This window comes from Ambystoma mexicanum, chromosome 10, assembly GCF_040938575.1.
Source record: "Ambystoma mexicanum isolate Mex_15411 chromosome 10, UKY_AmexF1_1, whole genome shotgun sequence".
NCBI lineage: Eukaryota > Metazoa > Chordata > Amphibia > Caudata > Ambystomatidae > Ambystoma > Ambystoma mexicanum.
Window position 1 is genome coordinate 958,199,828 of NC_090932.1, and position 12,438 is coordinate 958,212,265.

Genomic DNA, 12,438 nt, shown 5'->3' on the forward strand with positions numbered 1-12,438 from the left:
TTGATACTCCTGGCGCAGCTAGCAGGGGCAATCTTCATTGTTCACGAATGCAGCTGCTACTCTTTATCTCATTTTTTATTGCAATTCCTGGTGTTTGTAAAAAGAAAATACTATCCGAATGTCACCAAACCAGTCGAAGGCTTCAAGTTGACCCAGTTGCCAACTACTACCCAAGGGTGATATACATCCCCACAGTAGTTTTTGTTCTAGGATACAATCAAGGTTTCCTACAAGAGTTTGAAAGGCATTCGATCCTTTGGATCCTCAGTATAACTTGTCTGCCCTTCCCAGGAAGAACATCAGGAAAGTTGCAAAGACAGCAGAATATTTTTCTAGCTCGTGTTGAAAGATTGACACCGTGCAACTGTACTTTCCAAAACATGTTGGAATTGTGATTTCTTTGGCAATCAGTGCAAACGAATTTCCCATCTAATGACGATGTTAGTCCCCACCATGTTTAAACACTTGTATGTATTTTGAGTAGTTTGGCCCAGTTCAGTCTGCCCAGGAAAAGAGGTTCCTGGTGCCATACACCCTTTGAGCCCGATGCACAGAGATCCCGCAAATCCTGCGTGCAGAGAACAACTCTGCGTGAGCCTGCGCACAGAAGGAAATCTGCATGCTCTGTGTATTCATGGAACTGTTTCTGTAAAGTAGGCCTAAACAAGTCGCGGCCGGAATGCCCCTGACATGCCCCTATGCAAAGGCAAACAGGCACATTTGCCTACCTTTGCAGACTCCACGGGCGCAAACACACGCATTCCATGAAAACTGCGTGGGGTCCCACACAACCAAGCCAGCACCTTGGGGACACTGCACGGGGTCCACTGTAACTGTATCCAGCACCTCAAGAACATGCGTACCATTTCCCGTAACTGTTGTCATATTTCGGTCAATCTGCAAGCAAACCCTCAGTAATCTGGCCCAGCACACATCTACTCTGCATACGCACATCCCTGAGTCCAATAGGATCACCATATGTGTGCACGCACCCCAAAATATGACATGCAAACTTACTTCCGCACTGCAATTCCTATGCACAAGTGTCTTTACGCCTGCCTTCGGGTGGTGGAGAGATCAAGAGTTTTGCATGGGCATTTCAAAGGCGAGAGGTTGCGTGGTCACATCCATGAATACGGTTTCTTGTGTGCATTTGTGGGCATGCTATGGACTGTCTGCAGCCTGTCCCTTGTAACGCTCACTTTTTACCTTGTTCTTCCTCATTTTGCGAATTCCGCCTCCTACTCTGCCCTCTGCACAGACCTCACCCATGCTCTGCGTGGTGTCTCACGCAAGGCACTCGACCGCTTGCAGGGATGTGCAGAGCCTCTGCAAAGTCCCTGCATAGTACAAAATATTACTGCCCAGTCGATTCCATAAATCGACAAACAAGGTTTTGCGCTAAGTTTGGCGCATACAGTCCCTATTTTCCCCGCAATTTATTCCATGAATCAGGCCCTTTATTCACTTTTGATTGGCAGATGCATGCAGCATCACTTTTATGCTGTTACTATGGATTTTCACAAATCATAAATCAATGTGCACTAGTCAGTTTCCATTGTTTTTCTTTCCCTTCATTTACATGGCTAGGAAAGGCAGTGATGAACCCCTGACCCACGACGATTCCTCAACTTGCCTCTTTGTGGGGTCTCCTCAGCTATTTTTATACATTCACCCTTTTTCCTACTAGCCAAATCAGCCCATCCAGAAGTCTAATCAGAGGATTAGGTGGTAAAAAATACACTTTACATGAGCAAGGTCACCCACGTTCACCTGAAGGCGGTAGTGTGTATTAATATTTAATTTAACTTTTTTATTAGATTTAATAACTGAGTAATGAAGTTATAATTAAAGGTAAGTGTTCTTATGGACATCCCCCTGCGGTGTCGCTCTTGTTATTGTTACTGTCAAATGCATACCTAGAGAAATATTTCAATGTTGGAGGAACATGCGGCATACCACCAAGATCCTTCCCACCTTGTTGAGGTTGTACCACAGCTCTTTGGTATTGTACAGGCATCTAAATTGGCCCTTCAGTAGCCCAAAAATCTTTTCATCTGCATTCTCATCTTTGTATGGGGTCCTGGTACCCTTATATGAAGAGCGTGGTATCCTGGTATGTTTGTACTGACTGCTTGAGTGTATGCAGGGGCCTCTTAGAATGGTGAGGTGGAGCTTGGAGTGTGGGAGGCCTGGGGATTCCACAGAGTATTGGTTGGGACTTGGGGATAGACTGGGACCAGGGCAGAGGATTGCTACTTAACTCTCCTACCTTTTATGAACTATGCCTATGTAACCAAGCAATAAATAAGCCTGTTCCTTTTATACTTACCTGGGTCAGCCTGGTTCCTGCTCCATGTCATCCCTGGCTCAGATACATCAAAGAGCAGGTGCACATAGTACCAGAAAATAGGACAGCAATGGAAATCGAAGCTTTCTTCAAGCAGTAGGGTTGGGCAGGCCTGAACACCGTCTTGTGGTCCGGTTATGAATATTGCGACAAATAATGCCACTGTATTTTCTCTTTATGCCCACTCCTCAAGGGAGTGAATCGCCCTATAGTGAATTTCTAGGTACAGCCTACAGCCATTGGTGGAATCAGGGATCAGAGGTGTGCATCTTGGCTCTCGACTCACAGCATCTAATATTCATGAAGGCAAAGTTTTCTTCCAACTGAAGATTGCTGCAAATACATTTACTACCTGGGTATGTGAGACTTTGGTTATCTGCTTTCGGTTAATGCAATCTCAGCTGTAAAGCAGCACAGGTATCTCGTTCTCATCCCGTGAACACTTGGGTTATAGGCAAACCTTATACAACTGGAACATGTGGGTGTTCTCCTCTTTACAAATAATTGTCTTTAAAAAAAAAGTCCACCTTTTCCCCTTTTGTTCTTTTATGATTTGCCTTGAACTTTTCTCTCGCGTCTGTGGTGACTGTTTACTAAAGGTGAAAAATTTAATTGCCTTTGGAAGAGGTTAAAAACCGATGACAATGTCAATAAACTTCATTTCAAGGGCCGACAGAGAGAATATTTTCGAAATGAAATTCTCTATTACTGTTCAAGTACTCTGGCTTTGAATCACTTCCTATATTGCATTTGTAAGAAAAATGGTTCACAACAGGGTCAGGTTTTATGTCACATTGCGCATCAGCTATTGCATGGGAAGCTTTTACGGAGGTTTGGATTAACTGCGTATTAAAGCAACATCATTTGTCAGGGAACGAATACACAAATAGGTATCAGGAAATAGCCACACGACAGCTAACAGCATAACCGAAAGATATGTCCAAAACAAAAGAAACAGGTTGCTATTATCACACAGGTAAGAACAAACAATAAGAGAAAACATAATGGGTATGCTCAATTGAGTCCACCTGTCGCGAAAAGGACCTCAAATACAGAAAAGGTGGAGCGTTAAATAAACATGTCTGTAGAAAAATGGCTGGTCCAGCCTAATGGTAGTGAGGATTGTTTCTCAAACCTACTCTCTGGGATTACTACATTCTGATACACAAATAAGGAAGGAGAATTTCAAAAAAGCAATATGTGCATACAGTGTTGTTCTCCATTTTTAATATTTGCACTTATGTTATAACTAGCAGTACCACCCAGCGTTGGACAGGTCTGTAGCTGACATGCACGTGGGGGTCTGCTATAGTCTTGTGTATGTTTTATTGTGTCATAACTTCCTATTTTTTAAAAACCTCAAAATCGCCTATCTCCCAAAATCACCTGTACAGATATCACAGGGCCGGACCCTTCTCCAACACTGTGCAGGGCACATGGGTGGAGTTGATCAAATTTCACCATCACGAGTACACCCCAGACTGGTATGCCAACCTTGTGTCCTACCTTCCTATTTTTGAATAAATTACAAAATCGTCGATCTCTGTGAAATCGCCTGTACGGATAGAACAGGGCCAGACCCCGCCCTGTGCAGGGTGAATGGGGTAGGTCAGATGTCACTATTGTCACTACGCCCCAGAATGCTATGGTGACCTCAGGCCAAACCTTCAGCCCACCAACTGTTGTGGAGCTGGAGCCAACAATCGCAACATTGGCAATCTCATGGAATTGCCCATACTGATAGCACAGGCCAGACCCCTCCCTGTGCCAAGCGGATTGACGGGGTTTGTCAGATTTCACTATCACAAGTACACCCCAGACTGGTATGCAGAAATTGGGCTAAAACTTCAGCCCACCAACTGTTATAGGGCTGGAGCCAACAATCACAAAATAGGCCCAAAATCGCCCATACTGACAGCACAGGGCCAGAGCCCCGCCCTGTGCAGGGCGGATGGGTGGGTTGGTCGAGTTTTACTATCGCCAGTACACCCCAGACTGGCATGCCGACCTTGGGCCAAAACATCAGTCCACCAACTGTTATAGGGCTGGAGCCAACCCCGATCATACAAACAAATGTTCACATATATATATTTATATCCAGTAAAAAAAATTTGTTAAAGGGACGTTATGGTTAAGTTGCGCTACTAAAAACCTATGAAATTCAGTGAAAAAACGTTGTTAAAGGGACGTTATGGTTCCAAGTAAAACCGAAAAACCCTTTAAATTCGCCAGTTATGGTAAGCTAAGCAACCATAACTCGCGCCACCACCGTGCACTGCTAAGACTAACACCCACGACATCAAAGATGACATCACAAATGTCATTGATGACATCACTGATGACATCACATGTGTATGTACTTTTCATGAAATATGTGTACAAGGGATTCTTATTATAATGTTGCGAAAAAAGTGTCAAGGATCATTGCAATACATATCATACCCTAATTAGTGCATTGAACGATGCATTGATATAAATAGCATTCTATTATGGGGTTCTATTTAGTATACTAAGCTACTAATGAAGAAACATAGCATTGTGTGCTGCGTACAAGATGAAGGTATAATATTCATAATGTTAATATGTTGAATAATGAAATTATAATTGTTTTCTTAATAGATTTTTGTGTACTGTGAAATATGTAATAAGTAGCTAATAAAACCCATGTATCACATAATTGCATTACTATAGACAAAACACAAAGAGACAAGAACACATACCAATATGGGTATATACAGGGAAAATGAAGTTAGCAAAAAAGCACAAGTAGTAGCACAAACAATTCATAACCTAACTGATTATGTTCATGCAAATAAATGATTGCTCTGTTTCAAAGCTGCTATTTACCCTATGTATATGTATCACTTGATGTGATTGGACCCTAAGGAAAGTAGTGTGAGTACAATGTATACAAATATGACCATATACAGGGAAAGTACAGCCATAAAAAAACAACAGAACTATCAGAAAGTGCTGATAAGTCTTTTGATTATCTTTATGCACAAAAAGGATTGCTGTCTTTAAAGCTTGTGTCTTCCCCTATGTATATGTGTCATATGATGTGACTGGACTCTAAGGGAATTACTATAAGAACCTACTTGTAGGATACGTCTACAAATAAAATACAATTTTTAGTTTCTGATTGTTACTGAAGAAAACCATGTGGCCTAGATATGTCAGCAAAAGAAAAAAGAGTGAGGCAGACATGTGATGTCATCAGTGATGTCATCAATGACATTTGTGATGTCATCTTTGATGTTGTGGGTGTTAGTCTTAGCAGTGCACGGTGGTGGCGCGAGTTATGGTTGCTTAGCTTACCATAACTGGCGAATTTCAAGGGTTTTTCGGTTTTACTTGGAACCATAACATCCCTTTAACAATGTTTTTTTACTGAATTTCATAGGTTTTTAGTAGCGCAACTTAATCATAATGTCCCTTTAACAAAGTTTTTTTACTGAATTTCATAGGTTTTTAGTAGCGCAATTTAACCATAATGTCCCTTTAACAAAGTTTTTTTACTGAATTTCATAGGTTTTTAGTAGCGCAACTTAAACATAACGTCCCTTTAACAAAGTTTTTTTACTGAATTTCATAGGTTTTTATTAGTGCAACTTAACCATAAAGTCACTTTAACACATTTTTTTTACTGAATTTCATAGTTTTTTATTAGTGCAATGTAACCATAACGTCCTTTTCAATGGAGGAAGACCACTAGCATCCAAGGTTCTCAAAGTGGGAACCCGGGGTGGTAAAAAAATGATTTTTCTTCCCAAACCGGGACTCTGCAGGCAGGCGTCCCGGTGTAGGAAGGAAAATCTTTTACCAAGATGGACACCATCGAAAGGAAAGGCGGGGTGTATAAAGAAAACACAACAGGGCATCGGGGGGGGGGGTCGGGAAGACCAGGAGAGAGACATGGGGCATGAGTGGGGGGTAACATGAGGGAGACACAGGGCATGAGCGGGGGTGGGGGGTAACACGAGGGAGACATGGGGCATGAGCGGGGGGTGGGGAAAAGGAAGGAAGACACGGGGCATGAGCGGGGGGTGGGGGGGAAAAGAAGGGAGACATGGGGCATTAGCGGGGGTTGGGGGAAGAATGGAGACACGGGGCATGAGCAGGGGGTGGGGGGTGGAAAGAAGGGAGACACGGGGCATGAGCGGGGGGGTGGGGGGAAGAAGGGAGACACGGGCATCAGCAGGGGGTGGGGGGGAAGAAGGGAGTCACGGGGCATGAGCGGGGGTGGGGGGAAGAAGGGAGTCACGGGGCATGAGCGGGGAGTGGGGGGGAAGAAGGGAGACACGGGGCATGAGCGGGGAGTGGGGGGGAAAAAGGAAGACACGGGGCATGAGCGGGTGGTGGGGGGGTACAGGAGGGAGACATGGGGCATGAGCGGGGCGTGGGGTGGTAGAGGAGGGAGACACGGGGCATGAGCGGGGGGTGGGGGGAAGAAGGGAGTCGCAGGGGGTGGGGGGAGAAGGGAGACACGGGGCATGAGCGAGGGGTGGGGGGTGGAAAGAAGGGAAACACGGGGCATGAGCGGGGGGTGGGTGGGAGAAGGAAGACACGGGGCATGAGCGGGGGGTGGGGGGAAGAAGGGAGACATGGTGCATGAGCGGGGGTGGGGGGGAAAGAAGGGAGACATGGGGCATGAGTGGTGGGTGAGGGGGGAGAAGGGAGACACGGGGCATGAGCGGGGGGTGGGGGGTGGAAAAGAAAGGAGACATGGGGCATGAGCGGGTGGTGGGGGGAGAAGGGAGACACGAGGCATGAGCGGGGGGTGGGGGGAGAAGGGAGACACGGGGCATGAGCGGGGGTGGGGGGAAGAAAGGAGACACGGTGCATGAGCGGGAGGTGGGGGGAAAGAAGGAAGACACGGGGCATGAGCGGGGGGTGGGGGAAGGAGGGAGACACGGGGCATGAGTGGGGGATGGGGGGTACAGGAGGGAGACACGGGGCATGAGCGGGGGGGTGGGGGGGAAAGATGGGAGACACGGGGCATGAGCAGGGGTGGGGGGAGAGAGACACAGGGCATGAACGGGGGTGGGGGGGAAGAAGGGAGACATGGGGCATGAGCAAGGGTGGGGGGAAGAAGGGAGACACGGGGCATGGGCGGGGGTGAGGGGGGAAGAAGGGAGACACGGGGCATGAGCGGGGGGGTGGGGGGAAGAAGGAAGATACTGGGGTGGGGGGAGAAGGGACACACGGGGCATGAGCGGGGGGTGGGGGATGGGGAGATACACACAGGGAATGAGTGGGGGGTGGGGGGGACAGAGGAGAGAGACACGGGCCACGAGCGGGGGGTCTGGGGGAAGGGGAGAGAGACACGGGGCAAGAGCGGGGAGTGGGGGGAAGGGGAGAGACACACGGGGCATGAGCAGGGGGTGGGGGGAGGGGAGAGACACACGGGGGGTGGGGAGGACAGAGGAGACAGACAAAAACACGGACATGAGTTTTTGTGCAGGCGGCAGATCCCGCTCCTCGGCCCTCCGCTGGCCACCGTGTGCCGATGGCGTGAGCGGGGGCTGGAGGAACAGGGGAGACACGGAGCATGTGCGGGGGTGGGGCAGAATAGGGCAGACACGGGGCATGAGCGGGGGTTGGGGGGAACAGGAGACAGACACGGGCATGAGCGGGGCAGGGGGACTTACTGTGCAGGTGGCAGATCCCGCTCCTGCTGACCTGACAAAGCCTAAAGCCTCTCATGCAAGAAAGAAAGATGGCGGGCGTCTCTGAAGCCACGACGCACTGCACGCTTTCACCGCATCCAATGAGAGAGCACGTCAGATGTCCGCGGACATCACGCAACCCGCTTGCCCAATCCCTGTTCTGTCCGCGGAGCGAACAGGGAAGTGTGTCCGCGAAGTGAACACAAATATCACTAATTATTTGGTCATTTTTAAAAAAACTACTGGATGGATTACTGGATGGATTTTCACCAAATTTGCAAAAGCACGCTTTCGGGACCAGGCCGCTGCTCCTGGTCTAAATTTGGTGAAAATCCATCCAGCTTTTTGGGCTGTAGGCGCGAGCAAAAAATGTTTCCCATTCAGTCTATGGGGAAAAAAACGTTTTGGGACCCCCCCTATAACTTTTCCCCCCCTGGACGAATCCTCACCAAACTTTGCAAATATATTCAGAGTGGGCCATATACGTCGTTTCCAAAGTTTGGTGAGGATTCGTCCAGGGGGAGCAAAGTTATAAGCCGCCCAAAAAGTGCTCTTCCTATGGAAACAGCAACTTAACCATAACGTAATATATATATAGATAACACCAACATTAAAAAATATGATTTATTTCATACAATTAGTCATGTTTACAGAAAGTGAAATAGACAATAAACCATTCTCCAATCATTCTTTACACTATCCAATCTTCCACACTTCAAGTACGCCAAACATTAAAAAGCTGTGTGGTTAAATACAGATAATCAGTACGTATAAGTAATACATTTCACTGTGCTATATCCCAAAAGCTAAACATTGTTAACATAGGGCCTCTTTACGAGTTAGCCAGTAAAATCCACCGGTTAGCGGTGGGTTACCAGCAACCCTGTAACACCGCTCCTGCCACCTGACATCCAGGTGCTTCTAGGATATCACAGGCGGTGGCAGTACGGTTATTTCCCATTCCCATGGAGTCCCATAGAACTCCGTGGGAAACCTCAAGCACCGGCACTGTTGCTAACAGTGCCGGTACTTCAGTAAAAAACATGCTGGTAAGGGCCTGAACTCCCAGCAGGTCAGTCCTGCCGGTAGTTCAGTGCCCCCACCAGCATACTAATAGTTTGGCGGTCCGGAAAGGGTGCCGGTACATTGCTACCAGCACATTTATTTCCGGACCACCAACATCGTAATGAGGCCCATAGAATCCAAAAATGAGTACACAAAAATATTTGCAAATTTAATTGTGCTATATCTTGAATATTCTCTGGTGTATCCTTTAAAAAGCATATAACCCGATATCAAGATCTAATTCTCCTAAATTGAGGACCTATCACAGTAGTATAAAGCTATACAATTATGTGTCCAAAATACCCTACATGTTTCTGTTCTTAAATGCTAAACTGCTGGCCATTCCTCATGGGGTAAAACGTTCACATGCTTTACATAGCCCTCTGGATAGTTCCAATGAATATCATTAAAAAATGTGAAATTCTTCGAATTGTAATCTCTTGAATTACACTTCCTGAAATTGAGACTAATATTCCATGTTAGCCTTCTAATCCTTTGGATTCATATACCCAAGGTAAAACCTCAAAATGTAATGCACTAAGAAAAAAAGAGGGAGAGAACCAATAATCTAATTAGCATTACTTCCACAGTCATATAAACAATTAACCTGTCATGGATCTGATGATGTCCTTGCTCCCTGGGATAGTCTCTCCCCATGTGGCGAGGGGACGGCAGCTACTACCTGAGCCTAACTCTGGGAGCAGTGATATGAGGGAGGACCACATGGGGGAGGTGACCCTCAGGTGTATGAAATGACATCATTGGGGAAAATCACCTTCCCCCATTCCCTTTTAGGAATGTTCCTTCCATTCCTTGTGCCCTGATGGCATATTGTAATACTCTCCCTCACCCACCTACTGGATCCACTTCAGGTATTACCCAACATCACAAAAGGAACAGCATGCTAACAACTGAGATGAAAAAGAGGGAAGGAGCAATGAAGATGACTAAGACTGGGAAACCCACACAGCCGTCTAGTCTTCGGAAGTTATTCAATCATGTCGGAAACTTAAATCAGCTGCAACTGACAGTGAGGGGTGTGAGCTGCAGAGATTGAGTTGTGTCGTGACCTGTGTTGACAACGGTCCAACGCGAGAGGAAGCACGCTGTGGGAAGCGGTGTGGAGGCAAATCCAGGAAGCGGAAAGAGAAGCAGGAATGTGAAAGCATGCCGCGCTGAGAACGCGAGACAGCAGGAACCTGGCACAGTAGAGAGAGAAGCAGCGAGTGTGCAGCAGCTAACAAGATGTACACCAAGCCAGAAAACTGAAAGGAACAGAAGCAGAGAAATGCAAAAGAAACTTAAAGCACCCAGCAAGCCCAGGGAAGACAAACGTGTTACCACAGTGCCTGGAAGTGTGTTGCATTTTAACAAAGTAATGCAAGAGACGCAAAGTGAATCCTGTGAAGAAAGTAATATATTTGTGAACCATAATGCAAACTAGTTGCTGAACCCATACCACAGGAGAGAAAGCAAAGTAAATGTGAATGGTCATGGGAAAAGGGCAGAAACCCAATGTGAGTGAAAGGAAGCAAATATTGAAACAAACCTGAACAAGCAAGGCTGCCTAAGCCAACACTGCACGCATATCATTTCATGGATAAAAGGAAAAGTAACTGCGTACAAGTCCTGGCAGGAGAGTATACCAGGCAAAGCTAAGTACTCAAATTGCATAAAAAGTCCTGGCAGGCGATTATACCAGGCAAAGCCATGTGTTTGGAAAGAACCACAAGATAAGTGTTTGAAAGACTGCATCAAAGTTCTTGCAGGAGAGTATACCAGCCACAGTTAAGTGAGACTTATAAGTTACAGTGAGAGCAAGACCCCAAGGAAGATCCATGCCCTTAAAGGTATGAATTGCTGAATATGTAGAAAAGAGCCTGGCAGGGCAGTATACCAGGTGACCTGTGAGACTGGAACTCGTACCCAAATCATAACACAGTGAAAAGAGAATCCTGAGGAGGAGTCATGCCCTTGAAATGTTTTATTGTTTTTTAATGTAAAGAGACACCTGGGGAAAGGAGACATTTCCCTGAGAACTGTGATCACTTCACAAGGAGGGAGTTATACTCTTGGAGTGACAAGAAAGTTGGTTAGTCTTTGTTTGAACATTTCGTATTGATTAAACGAATATGGTGAAGGGAGCCATTCCCTGGTACTGTGGACTTTGTCCACTTGGAATTTTTTGTTTTGATTTATACCTTTGTGTTGGATCGGAACATTTGTGCATTTTGAAAACCATATACATTACCCTTTGCACCTTAGAGTTTGTTTTAGAGTGTGAGGGACAGGATAAGATTTTGACACAGGACAGATTTTTATTTTGGACATCTTGACAAAGGACAGACCCCTTAGTTTCAGTTTAGGTAAGGAAATGCCTCCTAGACTAGGGTTAGTTAGGCATTTTCCCAACTACTTTACAATTAATAAAAATGTGTAACCAAACCCATGAGTCCTCTGTGTCCACGTCTCATTCCTGGCTCCTCACATATGGAGTCAGTAGTGGGATCGGGCTCAGTTGACACAAACTGGGGAACCCTCAGGTTTGAAAATATTGCCAACTGAGCCACTTGATCCATCAGTAGCTACAAAGAAATTGATTGCGTGCGACTTTTGCAGTAGCAGGGAAGAAATGATAACTCCCTGAGAGAGAATGTTAATACCCACTGACCTGGTTCTAATACCCCCTCCTGGCACCTACATTACACTAACCTCTCAATGTGACCTGGCTTAGTGATATGGCCTTAACGTATTAGCAGGCATCGCAGACCCCAATTTTAGAGGTGATATAAAGATATTACTCCAAAACAGTGGGAAAGAAACATATCAAGTAAAGGAGAGAAAGGAAATAGCTTAGGGAATCCGAGAAAGCACTTTTTTTCCCAAAATGGAAGAAGTCAAGGAGCTGGATAAGACTGAGAGAGGGGAAAGAGTCTTTGTGGAGGCAGATTCTCCAATCAAATCTGGGTTAATAAAGTCTAAAACCCTGGTTGAGAAAGTTAAAATCATTCCTTACTTGGTCTTTGCTCAGAGGAATGACCCCTTGTTAACAGAGGCTTTCCTACACGTTTGGCCCTGTCACCACGTACACCAAGTCCAAAATGGCAGATATTAATACAGGCAAAAACATCCTACATGTTGTTGTTCTGTCTCTTGCCAGTAGACGGGTGGACTGGCCTATAGGGAACTCTGGAGATCTCCTGGCACATCTCTGCACCATGATATGATATATGATATGATATGATATGTGATATGATAGGTTATTTATAACGTGCTTAATACCCAGAGGTTTCTAAGCACGGACCCGGGAATGAAACCTGTGGTGCTGCGTGTTTTCTTGCTTTGAAGGCACGC

The 12,438-nt window shown here is 46.0% G+C and overlaps 1 protein-coding gene across 1 annotated transcript in view; it reads left to right on the forward strand.

Annotated features, from left to right (window-relative positions):
* The window catches only part of SPATA16 (spermatogenesis associated 16), a 1,361,355-nt gene that overhangs the window by 426,190 nt on the left and 922,727 nt on the right, over positions 1 to 12,438 (forward strand). The window lies entirely within an intron of this gene.